Source organism: Chiloscyllium plagiosum, chromosome 27, assembly GCF_004010195.1.
Source record: "Chiloscyllium plagiosum isolate BGI_BamShark_2017 chromosome 27, ASM401019v2, whole genome shotgun sequence".
Lineage (NCBI taxonomy): Eukaryota > Metazoa > Chordata > Chondrichthyes > Orectolobiformes > Hemiscylliidae > Chiloscyllium > Chiloscyllium plagiosum.
The window spans coordinates 16,649,753-16,665,669 of record NC_057736.1 but is presented as its reverse complement, the minus strand read 5'-3'; the positions used below and the strand labels follow the sequence as shown (position 1 = coordinate 16,665,669).

General features: G+C 41.0%; 1 long non-coding RNA gene across 3 annotated transcripts in view; it reads left to right on the top strand.

Moving 5' to 3' along the window:
• LOC122563594 overlaps window positions 1-15,917 on the top strand; it is a 108,250-nt gene that overhangs the window by 47,072 nt on the left and 45,261 nt on the right. For 2 of the 3 annotated variants that reach the window (XR_006315662.1, XR_006315663.1), the window contains exon 3: window positions 14,081-14,226. The exons of the other annotated variant lie outside the window; for it this stretch is intronic. This is a non-coding gene — a long non-coding RNA (uncharacterized LOC122563594). The remainder of the gene's footprint in view (window positions 1-14,080; window positions 14,227-15,917) is intronic. 3 annotated transcript variants of the gene reach the window in all.

Genomic DNA, 15,917 nt, shown 5'->3' with positions numbered 1-15,917 from the left:
TGAAGTCCCAGGCTGGAGGTTTGTATTAACAATGGAAAAGGTAGATAGGAAGGGGCAGGGTGTCCTGCCTCCTGTGCTGCACGAGAAGGTTTGTTACTTTTATTTGGCGGTGTTGCCGATGACTCTTGAGCAAGGGGCTTCCAATACCTAACCCATTTATCACAATCCAATTTCCCAGAGGTGGCGGCTTAAAGCTGGATTTTGATTAATCATTTACAGATGAAAGGGACCAAATGCCTTTTTGTCAGCAGCTACCAAGGATCCTGAAAAATGGTACAGCTTAATTTTAGGCCAGATGTTACTGACCTGCCCTTGGGGAGAAGGGCATTGATCCTCGAAATTGGGTTTTTGTTGCCATTCTGATGGAGGCAGTGATGTAGCAGTAATTTCTCAATGCTTGGGCCAGAACACCTTGTTCAAGTCCTACCAGTTCCAGAGGTATGTCATAGCAGATTGATTCGAAACATGACAGGTATACAGGGGTTGGATTGCCACTACAGTGCAATTTAGAGGAGAAGGAGAGGAAATAGGACAAGATGAAATCTTAAAGATTATCATTTCGTAGCAAGGGGCCTGAGAAACTATTCCCAATTGTGCCTGTTCCTCAACAGCCATCTTTGAATCTGTTCCTGGTTTTCCTTTGAAGCTTTCTAATTGTCTTGACACTATTGTAATTTTCCATCCCTATGTCTGCCTGCAAATCAAACTTTGTGGGAGATAAGTGGGAGGAGAAGGGTTAACATATCTGGAACGTTCACAGAATCCAAAAGTCACCCTTCCTCTCCCGTGACCTGGCCTCAAGGGGATAGTTTGCATCTGTTTTCTATATTCATGCCTATAGCAAGCTAATTAAACATTTACTGTACCTCAGCAGTAATTGATAGCTTTGCTCCCTTTTTAATTGGGTTAACAGCTGTTGTTTGGAATGATACGATAATTATCAGCTACTGTCTCTCGCCAAGGCTAATTAAACGTGCAGGAAGAGGAACGTGCCAAAGTGCCATCAGTGTGAAAATGGAGAGCATTGGTTGAACCCTGGCCCAGAAGCAACCATTGGGACTATTCCCTCTCCCACCAATTTTCCAGAAGGCACTGGCTCATGCTGGACTGCAGTTCTAAGACAATGACTATTCTCTGATTTTGGGGCTTGGATAGCTCAATTGGCTAGATGGCATTGTAGAAAAATGCAAACAGCATGGGTTCAGTTCCCACACTGGCCAAGGTCACCATGAAGGTCCTATTTCATCCTTGCCTGAGGCATGTGAGGAAAAGTGGGACTATGGCAACCTTATATTACTCTCTGATGGCTCCCATCTCTGGCTACTCCACCCAAGGCAGTCATAAATTCAGCTGCCCAGGCTTTCAGCTCTGGAGTTCATTTCTTAAGCTCCTCCTATTAAGACATTCTTTAAAAATGTATGGATTTGACCAGGCTGTCCTATCATCTCTTCATGTTGCTTGTCATAATCCTCCTGTGAAGCATTTAGGAATGCTTTAAAAATGCCATTTATTTGAGGGATCTAGTTATGTACAAATTGGCTGTCTAGTTTGCCTACATAACAACAGTGATTGCATTTCAAACAGGATTCATTGTTGCTTTCAAATGTGATGTTGAACGTACAATGTAAATGCAGATCTTTATTTTGATTTCTGACTCTTTTTCCCCCCAGTTTCACGGCTGGTTGGACCGAATATTCTTTTATTTGCACAGGCATTTTGAAACTATACGGTATCATTAAATTAGATTACACTATAGATAGATGGCCCAAATGGCCTCCTTTCCTGCCACATTATTCTATGAGCCAAATCTTACCATTCTGAAAAGTGATGGGGAAAGTGGCAGGAGGGGAAGATATCAGGTGCGTTGGCATTGGGGAGCTGCCCATCATCTTCTTGCCACCACTGACATGACATTCTGGGCAGCTAGAATTACCTACATCAACACCCTGCCGCTAATTGAGGCCCTTAAGCTGTTGATTAATGACCACTGAAGGCCCTATCCTGGCTGCAGTTATTTCAGTTCTGAGCAGGAAGATAAAGAGTTGGCCATCCCGACTGGTGAACCCGTGTGGCCAGGCTGCCAGTTTGGGGCAGGTCCCAACATCTGCACTAATTTGTGCAAGACTGAGGAACTGGATCTAGGGGAGCAGGGTGACTCCTGAAAGCTGGCCTCCTACTCTACCTCTGAACCCCTGCTCTCCCTCCCCCACTGACCTCCAAGCTCCAAAATCACCACAAAAAGCACCTAGATTCCTGACAGTAATCCTTCATCTTGGGAGCCCAGGGTGGCATCTCGGAAGCAGCCATTACTTCCACCCATCATGCTGCTGGGTTCCAGGCTTGCTGGCCTCTGATTGGCCAGCAGTTCCATGCAGGTGGGACTTTCTGGTCCAGGATCCTAATTCTGCTGGAAAACCAGCTGGCAACCAATCAGCTGCCTAATGACTGGAAGATCTGGTGGCTTTCTTACCTCAGTAGGTGCCAGATTTCCCTCTTGGATGGTCTTGTAATTTTGGAATGAGACTTCCGAAAATGAGTAAATCTTGGACTATAATTCTACTCAAAAGGGGTTTCACAAAGAACAAAGTAATGGGACAGTTGGAGCAATGTTGTCTCATACATCAACTATGAGTCAGATTGGATAATTACAAACCCAGATGAGGCTGATTAGCTTTTCTTTTGTATTTTTTTCTTTACATTTAGAAGTGCTCATCCATGCAACTGGACAGTTTTTTTTCCATCATTAAATCACCCATCTATTTTCATCTATTAATCACCACCAGTACATTACCAGTGTTCTCCAATTGATTCATTTCCATGAAAAGCCTATTAAGGGCAATACAAACCATAAAAGCTGAGGGAGAGTATTGGAGAGATTGAGTGTGGTGAATGAAAATGGATTTGGAAGGGGAGATACAGCATTCCATCCCCCACAGTGCCCACCTGTCCCTAAAGGCATTCTGAGCTTTTGGCACTAGAATGGTGAAGTGAAAACTAGTGAGTTGGTGGTTTTTGATGGATTTTGAGTCCTTTACCTCCCCAATTACTGAAGAGTGAAGAATGTTTATTATGTGTTGTAGTTCTGTTCGCCGAGCTGGGAATTTGTGTTGCAGACGTTTCGTCCCCTGTCTAGGTGACATCCTCAGTGCTTGGGAGCCTCCTGTGAAGCGCTTCTGTGATCTTTCCTCCGGCATTTATAGTGGTTTGAATCTGCCGCTTCCGGTTGTCAGTTCCAGCTGTCCACTGCAGTGGTCGGTATGTGCTTATTGATCGACCTGGACCCAATATACCGACCACTGCAGCGGACAACTGGAACTGACAACTGGAAGCGGCAGATTCAAACCACTACAAATGCCGGAGGAAAGATCACAGAAGTACTTCACGGAGGATCCCAAGCGCTGAGGATGTCACTTAGACAGGGGACGAAACATCTGCAACACAAATTCCCAGCTCGGTGAACAGAACCACAACAACGAGCACCCGAGCTACAAATCTTCTCACAGACTTTGAATGTTTATTATATAATTATGATTAAGTAAATGCCCTCCTTAAGGGCTCTAGGACTGGCCAATAAATGTTGATCACTATATTGCCCTGTTATTGGTGTCTGACATTTTCTGCTAATTTTAGGCATGTGGTAAAAATGTCCTTATATCTGACTCATAGTTGATGTATGAGACAACTGGTCAGCAATTCTGGTTTAGAAACAGTGATTAGGAACATGTTTTGAAAGATTTGAAAAGATCTTGAATAGGTGTTTAAGGAGGATATTGCAGACTATGTGGTTTAAGCACTTGCAGGTACTTTTTCCAGTTGCTAAAAATTGTTAAGTTCCTACTTCCTCAGGAGAAAGTGAGTAACCAGCTAACTTATCAATGTAGATTACCATTTGACAGAGGTTGTGTTTACTTGACCGCAGAGAAGACTCTAATATTCTGAGGCTGCTAGATGAAATAGGCTGTTCCTACTTTTCTCTTTAATTCTTTCCTGTTAGGATCACTAAGTGTGAAAGTGATGTACAGGCTTCAGTGTTAACTTTCTAATGTTTATTTTGCTGGATTGGCCTTTTTTTGTCTTATGCACGTTTGTCAGGTTGACAAGATATTGACATAGTGGATTTACTTGTCATGGCTGCATGGATTGTACATTTGAGTCAGAGAATCGCAGATTTAAGTCCTGCTTTAGAGACCTGCAACATAATTTAGGCTGACCCTGCCATAACACTACTGAGGGAGTGCTGCACTGTCAGCAACTAATCGATATCCTGATGTTGGTATCAATGCATAAAGACAGAAATGGCCCATTCCGCCCTTTAAACCTGTTCCACCACTCAGTGAGATCATACTTGATCTGCATCTGAATCCATCCGCCTGCCTTGTCTCCATCTCCTTTCAAACCCACAACTAACCAAACAAATGCCGTGACAGGTATCAGGGTGATAGCAGCATCAAGACGTAGAAGAATATTGCTTTTAAGAGAAATAGATTTCTGTGGTTGTCAACTCTCATTGGCTTGACAACTCTCGTAGATGGCGGCCCAACTAAGTTTTCCCTCAAGTTTTCTCACTTGCCATGTCCACGCAGAAGAGCTTCTCTAGAGTTACTGGCACTCAACATAATTATCAGTGACAATTTGGTTGCTTCTATGAATTTTAGCAGGAATTAATCTTTGAGTAAAGAATCATCCGATGGTTGACAATGGGAAATTTAAGACAGGGAGTCTCATGTCTGTTCCAAAGTAGAATTTTGCCTATTGTGTCTTTTGGAGGATGTTTAATTTGGACAACATGTAGACATCAAAAGAAATGTGAACATTCTTACCTTGCAATTAGTATCCTTGAATGGTTTGATAATTTTTAAGGCAGTTGTGATAAATGTTGACAGTCATCCCAGATTTCCCATTATGTCTCCCCTGAATCCAGTGAGCTGCTCCTTTGCCTTGAATGAAACTTTTGTTCAATAAACTCTGAACTCAGGTTTCATATAATGCAACCAGAAATGTACAAATCCATGACATGGACCTATGCCTTAGGATAAGGTGGTGATGAATCTTTTCCTTGATTCCCACAGCCAATGTATTGATGGGCTTTCCTCATAATGATATTACTCAGGGGAATCCAGATAAGTGACCTACCATTGGTAAAGGAAAGAAGATAATTGTTCAAGTTAGAACAGTGTGTAATTTGGAAGAAAACACAGAAACATGTGACAACCATTCATCCCCTTGAATTTGCTCCACAAATAAATTAAATCATGGCCAATCCTCACCTTAGCTTCATTTTCTGTCCTTTGCCTTAAATTACTTGATAGCTCAGGCAGCATCCGAGGAGCAGGAAATCGACATTTCAGGCAAAAGCCCTTCATCAGGAATGTCGATTTTCCTGCTCCTCAGATGCTGCCTGATCTGTGCTTTTCCAGCACCACATTCTTTACTCTAATCACCAGCATCTGCAGTCCTCACTTTCGCCTTAAATTACTTGATTGCGTTGCCTCCCAAAAATCTATCAAATTTAGTCTTAAAGATTTCAAAGACTCCCCCAGCATTCACAACCGTTTGGGAAGCAGTTTCCAGATTTTCCCTGGAACATCTGTATGAAGAAGTCCTTAGTGATTTTGATTCTGATTTGTCTGGCTATTTTTAAATTGTGACTCCACTTTCTTGATACTTCTACCAAACAAATTAACTTCACTATATCTGCTCTTGCAAGATTTCTATCATTTTAAACAGCTCAATTAGATCATGTCTTGATTTTAGTATTTTCAAGAGAATACAACCTGTTCTGAAAATGTACCCTTTAAGTCTACATGAAGTATCTTTTAAGACCAGTCAACCATAGCTTATCTGGGTCTGTGTAGCAAATGTATATTGTGACCTGAAGGGGATAAAGAAGTAACACTGCAGCTACACTTCAGCATCAAAATAATATTCTGCACTATATGTCTGCAAACTGACACCATAGGTGTTTGGCAAGTGTATCTATGTTAAAAGGAGTTCTCTTCTAATTAATGCCTTTTTGCCTGAAAAGCAACCTTTTTTCTTTAAATTGAAGAATGTAGACTGGCTCTAATGCAATGAGGGGTATGTTGGGTTCTAAGAGATCAATTGTGTTAGGGGATGCTCTAGTCCAAGGCACAGGTAAACGTTTCTGTGGCCAGCAGTGAAAAATCATAATGGAGTGTTGCCTCCCTGGTGCCAGGATCAAGGATGTCTCAGAGAGGGTGCAGAATATTCTCAAGGGAGAGAGGGACCAACAGGAGGTCATTGTACACATTGGAATCAATGATATAGGAAGGCAAAAGGATGAGATTCTGAAGTGAAAATATGGAGAGTTAGGCAGAAATTTATAAAGGATATTCTTGAGAGTAGTAATATCTGGATTACTCCCAGGGCTGCGAGCTAGTGAGGGTAGGAATAGGAGGATAGAGCAGATGAATGCATGGCTGAGGAGCTGGTGTATGGCAGAAGGATTCACATTTTTGGATCATTGGAATTTCTTCTGGGGTAGAAGTGACCTGTACAACCAGGACGGATTGCACCTGAATTGGAAGGGGACTAATATACTGGCAGGGAAATTTGCTGGAGCTGCTCAAGAGAATTCAAACTATTAAGGTGGAGAGGTGGCACCCAGGGAGATAGTGAGGTAAGAGATCAATCTGAGACTGGGACAGCTGAGAAAAGAAGCGAGTCAAACAGTCAGGGCAGGCAGGGACAAGGTAGGAATGATAAATTAAACTGCATTTATTTCAATGCAAGAGGCCTAACAGGGAAGGCAGATGAACTGAGGTCATGGTTAGGAACATGGGATTGGGATATCATGGCAATTACAGAAACATGACTCAGGGATGGACAGGACTGGCAGCTTAATGTTCCAGGATACAGATGCAACAGGAAGGACAGAAAGGGAGGCAAGAGAGGAGGGGAAGTGGCGTATTTGATAAGGGATAACATTACAGCTGTACTGAGGGAGGATATTCCTGGAAATACATCCAGAGAAGTTATTTTGGTGGAACTGAGAAATAAGAAAGGGATGATCTCCTTAATGGAATTGTATTATAAACCCACTAATAGTCAGAGAGAAATTACGAAACAAATTTATAAGGAAATCTCAGTTATCTGTAATGGTTATGGTAGGGGATTTTAACTTTCCAAACCTAGATTAGGATTACGATAGTGTTAAGGGTTTAGGTGGAGAAGAATTTGTTAAGTGTGTACAAGAAAATTTTCTGATTCAGTATGTGGATGTACCTACTAGAGAAGGTGCAAAACTTGACCTATTCTTGGGAAATAAGGCAGGGCAGGTGACTGAGGTGTCAGTGGGAGAGCACTTTGGGGCCAGTGACCGTAATTCTAATAGTTTTAAAATAGTGATGGAAAAGGATAGGCCAGATCTAAAAGTTCAGTTTCTAAATTGGAAGAAGGCTAATTTTGACGGCATTAGGCAAGAACTTTGGGAAGCTGATTGGGGACAAATGTTCGCATGTAAACGAATGGCTGGAAAATGGGAAGCCTTCAGAAATGAGATAATGAGAGTCTGGAGATAGGATATTCCTGTTAGGGTGAAAGGAAAGGCTGGTAGATGTAAGTAATGCTGGATGACTAAAGAAATTCAGGGTTTGGTTAAGAAAAAGAAGGAAGCATATGTCAGGTATAGACAGGATAGATCAAATGAATCCTTTGAAGAATATAAAAGCAGTTAGGAGTATACTTGAGAGGGAAATCAGGAAGGCAAGAAGGGCACTTGAGATAGCGGCAAAAAGGGAACATGAGATAGCTTTGGCAAGTAGAATTAAGGAGAATCCAAAGGGTTTTTGCAATTACATTAAGGACAAAAGGGTAACTAGGGAGAGAATAGGGCCCCTCAAAGATTAGAGGAGAAAGTGAGGTCTGCAAAGGGTAACGAGGGAGAGAATAGGGCCCTCAAAGATTAGCAAGGCGGCCTTTGTGTGGAACTGCAAGAGAGAGGTGAGATACTAAAGGAATATTTTGCATCAGTGTTTACTGTGGAGAAGGACATGGAAGGTATGGAATGTAGGGAAATAAATGGTGACATCTTGAAAAATGTCCATATTACAGAGGAGGAAGTGCTGGATGTCTTGAAATGCATAAAAGTGGATAAATCCCCAGGATCTAATCAGGTGTACCCTTGAACTCTGTGGGAAGCTAGGGAAGTGGGCCTCTTGCTGAGATATTTGATAGTCAAAGGTGAGGTGGTGGAAGACTGGAGGTTGGCTAACGTGGTGCCACTGTTTAGGAATGGTGGTAAGGGCAAGCTAGGGAACTGTAAACCAGTGAGCCTGACATTGGTGGTGGGCAAGTTGTTGGAGGGAGTCTTGAGGGATAAGATGTACATGTATTTGAAGAGGCAAGGACTGATTAGTGACCGTCAACAAGGCATTGTGCGTGGGAAATTATGTCTCACAAACTTGATTGAGTTTTTTGAAGAAGTAACAATGAGGATTGATGAGGGCAGAATGGTAGATGTGATCTATATGGACTTCAGTAAGTTTTTCGACAAGGTTCTCCATGGGAGAATGGTTAGCAAGGTTAGATCTCATGGAATACAGGGAGAGCTAGCCATTTGGTTACAGAACTGGCTCAAAGGTAGAAGACTGAGGGTCTTGCCCACTGAACACAGAGCTGTTGTCTACCTATGGGAAGACTGTCAAAATAAGGGCTGATCAGGCTTCTCTTGGGGAGGTAATGACATTGTGGTAATGTCACTGAATTAGTGATCCAAACCCCCAGGCTAATGTTCTGAGATCATGGGTTCAAAACTTCAGTATGCTAGATAGTGAAATTTGAAATAAATTTTAAAAGTCTGGAATTAAAAGTGAGCCTAATATAACAACTATTGATATTCATTAACAAAAGAGCTCCTCACTAATACCCCTCAGGGATAGAAATCTGCTATTGTTACCTGATCTGGCCTATATGTGACTCCAAACCCATTGCTGTATGTTTGACTTTTAACCCCTCTTGGAATTAGGGATGGGGAATAATTGCTGGTTTAGCCAGCAATGCCCATATTCCATTTAAAAAACAGGCTCTCAACTGGGTAGCGGTAGGTCGTTCAGGGTCGGGGAATAGCAACTTGCGCTGACTGAGAGCTGTAGTTCAATCAGAGACAGGCAGTTGTATGTTGCTTGACTGCACCATTGGAGAAGTGGGCTGCCAGTTGTAATCCAAAGGCCAAGAATTGCCAAGTGATCCAGACCACAGATGGTAGGAGGTCAGGTTGCATGGGGTTGTGAATGATAGGATTGGCAGCCAGGGTGGGGGGTGGGGGGGGATTGAACATCTCTCTGTCAGGCAGTGAGTGCCCCCCACCCATTTAATCCACCTCATACAGTCCACCTCGACATAGTTTTGTCTTTTGGCCTTCCATGTGGTGACTCCCCTGCTCATTCACTAGATCGATGCCCATCAGTGTTGGATTGTGGTCTTTAAGTTCATCGATCATTTAAGGGCCTCGGTTAGCAGTGGGAGATGAAGACCAGGAGCCTCCCTCCATGGACTCAGTCAGGTAGAGGGGGAAAGTACTGCTTCCATCAGCCTTCTGTCTGACTAAATAGCCGAACACCAAACCTGCCTCAGGTGAAGGCACTAAAATCTATCACAGAGTAGATGGATCAAAATTTTGGAGAGTCTTTCTGACTCTGAGAACTATTAAAATAATAGTATCTGGATACAAAAGCCCTACCCCCATTTCCCAAGAGATCCTATTTTTGCTGCTTGGAAAAGAGGGTAATAAAAGAGAGGGAAAGAGGGGGAGATGGAACAGGAGAGAACCCTAATCTCAGAAAGGCCACTTGAACTCACTGCTAAGTTCAAAAAGATGCTATTTGACCCAGTTAGAAGTGCCTTAACCCATAGTGTGGGAGTTATAAATTAATAGAGAAGACATATTCGCTCTTGAAGGGTAGATAAAATTTATTTAATTATCATGATCTGAAGTTTTTAAAATCTCCTGCTTTTTAAGCCATAAAAAGAAAACTGGCCGTAGCTATCAGTGATTGATTAAGAAAACACTTCTACTTTGATTGACAGATCAGCTGGCGTAGCATCTGTTTGAACACTTTCAGTAGATGTTTTTGTTGATATTTCCCCAAGAGGTATTCATTCGGAATGTTGGCTGTCATTCAAAAGTGATAGTTATCTCAGCAGGTGACTCTGGGTTCAAAATTTGATAGACAATTTAAAGCAGTTATTGATGGATTAGCGGCATGAACAGAAGTTTACTTTAATAAGGGATTAACCACTTGAGGAGATTGCATAGCTTTGACTGGTTCATTAATGGGAGTTTTTCACTATCACATCTATATAGTCAGAGCTGTTTTGGATTCTTAGAAGTTTATCTTATCTCCATGTGACTACTGAAGTCTCTGGTGAATATGGGTTGAGTGGGTGTGGAATTGACATGGTGGATATGACAGGTCAGGGGAGAATATAAGTTGCCGTGTAAGATATAAGGGCCCATTTGGTTGGGGTGACTAGAGGCAGTGAAAAGGGTGTAAGGAGTGAGGGCAAGATGCCTTACATCTTCTCTAAAAACTAGGGTGAAGTTTCAAAGGATCGAGACAAGCCTTTGAACCTGCCTGCCAGTCTCCTGGTGCAAGGCCAAAGGGAGAGGTAATGGGTTAAATAAAGTATCAAAAAGATGTGTCTCAGAGGATGGGTGAATGGCACTCTAGCAATTGTCTGAACACAAAGTAATTAAAAAAAAAGAAATTATAGGAAAAAACACAAAATTAGTAAAATTAAATACAGGAAACAAAATGGAGTCAAGATTATAATCTAAAATTGTTGAATTTAGGTCCAGAAGATGTAAAATGCACAGTTGAAAGATACAGAGCTGATCCTTGTGCTGCAAACATATATGATTCTTAGAGAACTTGACAGGGTAGATGCGTAAAGGTTGTCTTCCCTTGTGGAAGAGTCCAGGACCAGGGGGCATAATCTCAGAATAAGGCATTGCTCATTTAAATCAGAAATGAGAAGGAATCTGTTCTCTCAGAGGGTAATGAAGCTACAGAATTCTTTACCACAGAGGGCAGTCAAGACTGGAGCATAAGTGTATTTAAGGCTAAAACAAACAGATTTCAATCAGTAAGGAAATCAAGAGTTATTAGGAAATCCAGCAAAGTGGAGTTGAGGATTATCAGATCATCCATGATCTCATTGAATGACAGAGCAGCCTTGATGGGTTGCACCTATGTCTTATGGTCTTGCTTTGACCTTCATTGCAACTCTGTGATAAGGGGAGGACAGAAATTTCAGCATGGGTGAAGGTAGCAGATCGTTGGAGGACACCAGAGGTAATGAAATGGAAGCTGAAAGAGAAGCCTTTGCAAGTACTCTCCAAGTTACAGTTGGATCGATTGTCAACTGTGACATGTGTCACTTGTATCTGTCATTTAAATAGTTCACACTCCCAAGAATCATACCTTTCCTCTTTCCTGTTTGCAACTGAACATTTCAAAACTGTGATGATCAATTTTCTTTATGGAAGAGTTTGAAGCTTATGGAAAGAAGGTGGGGAGATGGATTTGATGTAAGCACTTAAGTGAATAATGAAACAGGTTTGAGGGGCCGAATGGTCTACTCGTGTTCCTTTGTGGTTCCAAAAGCTTTTACTGTTAGTCTTGATCATTGCTGCAAATTTCTTTCCATTTTTGATTTTTTTTGTATCCTGTTGTTCCCTTATATCATGTGTAGAATAGAATGTATGAGAAGAAAAACTGAATTTGGAGAATGAGTCATCAAGTTGAATGCAGAGAGAGGGATTTGAGATGAGCTGGACAGTCATGAATATAGCTTTGTAGGTGACCATATGGTGATAACTTATTTTAGAAGGGCATTGTGCCAGATCCAGTCAGTAGCTTTAAATTTATCTCAGGCAATTATGAATGATTCATCTAAGTGTCTTGGAGCTGAATCCAAAAGGAAGAAGATCTCTACTGTAATGAAAAGCAAACTGGCAACCAAAGATTGAGCCAGAAACTTCAAGTTGACGGACTTCAGAAAGTAGCAGTCTTTGAGTTGGTCGGGTGACAAAGGTGCACTTTCTGAAGAGATTCAAAAAATGTAATGAAACACTTAAAGAGAAGCAAAGGTGGTTCAGGATGAGACTAAGAGACAAAAGGGAGGAAAGAGGAAAGGATGAAAGGAAGAAATGAAGAGAAGATGGAAGGAATTTTTAAATTATACGCTCATGAGATGCAGGCGTTGCTGACTGGGCTAGCATTCCTTGCCTGTCCTTAGTTGTCCTTGAGAAGGTGATGATGAGCTGCTTTCTTTAACCATTGCTGTCCATGTGCTGTAGGCAGACTCACAGTGTCATTAGGGAGGGAATAAAAAAGGACAGAAGGAAACAAGGACAGAAAGAATTACTTAATGAATTGCATTTATAAAGCATCTTTAGGAATCTTACTTGACAGTCAATGAAATAATTTTGAAGTGCTTTCAGTGTTGTAATATAGGAAGAGATGGCACAGTTGAATTTATACCCATATTTCTCAAAAATATTGAAAGGAATAGGAGAACCAGCTGAATGATTTTGGTGAAACTAATGGAATATAATGAAACAATGGAGAAAAATCCTTTATTTCGATCAGTAAGATTAGAATCGAAGGAACAATAATGAATCAAATCAGTCACCTGTCAAATTTGGAAAGGTTTGGCATCACTGTTTGTTGATTTACAGTGTGTTGACCATTGCTTAATGAAGAGTACTCTTACCTGAGTCAGGTTAGTGTGGACTCAAAGCCCACTTCAGAAATTTAAGCAAAAAATCTAACTGATGCAGGACAGTACTGTGGATATCCTGTTGGAGGTGTCATCTTCCAGATGAGTTGTTAAGCTGTGACCCCCCCCCCCCATCTGCCATTTAAGGTGGACATAAAAGATCTTTGGCACAGCATTGAAAAAGAGCATCTGAGTTTGCCCTGATTTCCTGACCATCATTGATCCTTAAACTAACATTCCTGAAACAATTGATCTGCTCATTCGCACATTACAGTTTGTGGGAGCTTGTTTGTCTCATTTCCTGCTTTGCGTTCGTGATCACATTTCACTGTTTTGTATAAGTCAATTGGTGTGATGGGATGTTCTGAGATTTTTAAAGGCTTTGTATAAATATAAATTATTTTCTCACTTCATTTCATTCCTTACTCTACTTAGCTTCAGTGCTGTTATGGTACTTAGCCATTTATTTTGATTTTGGGATAGTGTAGGAGGACGAGCTGAGAATAGTTCACAGGTCGGCGCAACATTGAGGGCCGAAAGGCCTGTTCTGCGCTGTATTGTTCTATGTTCTATGTTCTACAAAACAGCACCTTTGCGGTTCAACCTTCTACTTCTTCTGTAGTCAGGTGTATATAATAGCAAGCTGCTACATTTAAGAAAAGAAAACAAGTTTCTTTTAATAGGATTAACTTATTCTTATGAATACTGTTTATTACATATTAAAACTTTCTACTACTAAGACATCATTTTCTTCTACTGGGTTAAGCAGGGGCATTAATTGCAGTGAACAGTACAGTGGATTATTCATAATCGTGTAATGAAAAATTGATATGGAATATCTGCTATCCAGCCCTGAGCAATTAGTAATTATGGTAACCTTGCCTTTTTCTTCTTTTTCTGATTCTTTGTGTGAAAGTCTTATTATTGTCAATCTTAATGACTGGCATTTTTGACAAATTTAATTTATGCTGATTAATGACACAAGCTTCCCAATTTGCTTTGAGCTATGTTGGCTTTGTATGTATATGTGTGTATATTTGTGTATATTTATTTTTATGTATGCATGTGTGTACGTGTTTATGAACAAGCCATCATCTATGATGCAAAGAGCTTTGGGGTGTCATGAATATTAATTCATGGAATAGTTGGAAAGCTATTAACATTCAAAGGGTTGATGCCCACACTCACAGTGAGGTGAATTTCTGTGTTATCGGAGACGGTATCAGAACTTTCAAAGTTACTTTGACGTGGGTGTGATTTGGGAATTTAGATGTTTACTCTTTTTAATGTTTATAGTTTTACAAATTTTAAATCTTCCTTCTCTCCATTTCCCCAGTGCTTTTTCCACTTCCAAATTGCCAGCTGTTCGTTGATGTCTTTTCCAAGTAGCCTTTCTGCTCTTGCGAGTCTGAAGAGTTTGTCAGCAGAATATTTGACTGTCTAAGACATCATAACTAATCTTGAGCCCACCGTTGTCCTGAGGTAGATTTTCCACTCAGTTTCATTAATAATTTTGGAGCAATGTGAGCAGAATCAGTCAAACCTGAGTGACTTGGATCAGGGCACTTCAAACAAGATTATGAATCATGCTCAAAAGCTACTTACGTTTGTGTTTCCCACACTCTTTGATGTTGGTTTGAGATTCGATTTGCTGTATCAGATTTGCCCACAAAATTCACCAGAAGCCCAATCCAAAATTCTGAAATTTCACTGATTCAGAAAGTCTCTTCAAATCATGCTCATTTTCACAGGCATGAGTAGCCAAAGTTAAAAGAATGCTACCATGTCAAAAACCATGTACAGTCAGTGGTGCATTGATAGCACTTGGTATTGAGCTCAAAGCAAGCTGTCCACAATAAAACAGAAGTCTCTGGTGCGCCTTTCCTGACACTAGTCTAAATCTGACATCAAGTTAATGTAAATTCTTGGCATGCAGGAGCAATGATGTCAGCAAGCAGATAAGCAATCATATTGAAGTTTTCTCACAGACGGCATATCAGGAGGTTACTGATTATTGTTCGGCCTTTAATATCATCTTGCAGAGTGCAAAATAAGTGATTAAGAGGTGCACATGATTAAGTTTGAAGCAAAGTAATGTTAAAAGCATGTTTGAATCATTATTTTTATGCATGTATATTATGTATATTCTGTTTTGTCAGAATGGAGAAATAGAGCACTCCACAAATATAAAATTAGTTTTCTAGGGTTATTTGCCAGGAGTTGTTCAGCACTTAGCAAGCTATTAAAAATTCACTTTAGCTCACTCATCAAAGTGTAACTTTCCAAGGACTTTTACAATAAGCCTATTAGTATAAGTAGGGAAGCTATCACCAGTTCACTAATTTCTAATTGATTTAATTCTGTGGGGGCTTCATTTACGCAACTTATCAAGAAGAGTAGAATAATTGGGAACAACTTCTGGACTTCTGTGCTTAAAAGCATCAGACACTAGAGGTTGTTGTCAATTTCAGAGGATGCTGACAGCTTCATTGTCATTACTATCACAAAATCAGGTCATTTTAATTTACTAAGTCACTGACTAGTGTACACCAACTATTAAATGGATCTGAATAGATTTTTGGCATCAATTCATAGAACATAGAACATAGAACAATACAGCACAGAACAGGTCCTTCGGCCCATGATGTTGTGCCGAACATTTGTCCTAGCTTAGGCACCCATCCATGTACCTATCCAATTGCCGCTTAAAGGTCGCCAATGATTCTGACTCTACCACTCCCACAGGCAGCGCATTCCATGCCCCCACCACTCTCTGGGTAAAGAACCTACCCCTGACATCCCCCCTATACCTTCCACCCTTCACCTTAAATTTATGTCCCCTAGTAACACTCTGTTGTACCCGTGGAAAAAGTTTCTGACTGTCTATCTATTCCTCTGATCATCTTATAAACCTCTATCAAGTCACCCCTCAACCTTCGCCGTTCCAATGAGAAAAGGCCTAGCACTCTCAACCTATCCTCGTACAACCTATTCTCCATTCCAGGCAACATCCTGGTAAATCTTCTCTGCACCCTCCCCAAAGCTTCCACATCTTTCCTAAAGTAAGGCGACCAGAACTACACACAGTACTCTAAATGTGGCCTTACCAAGGTCCTATACAGCTGCAACATCACCTCACGACTCTTGAATTCAATCCCTCTACTAATGAACGC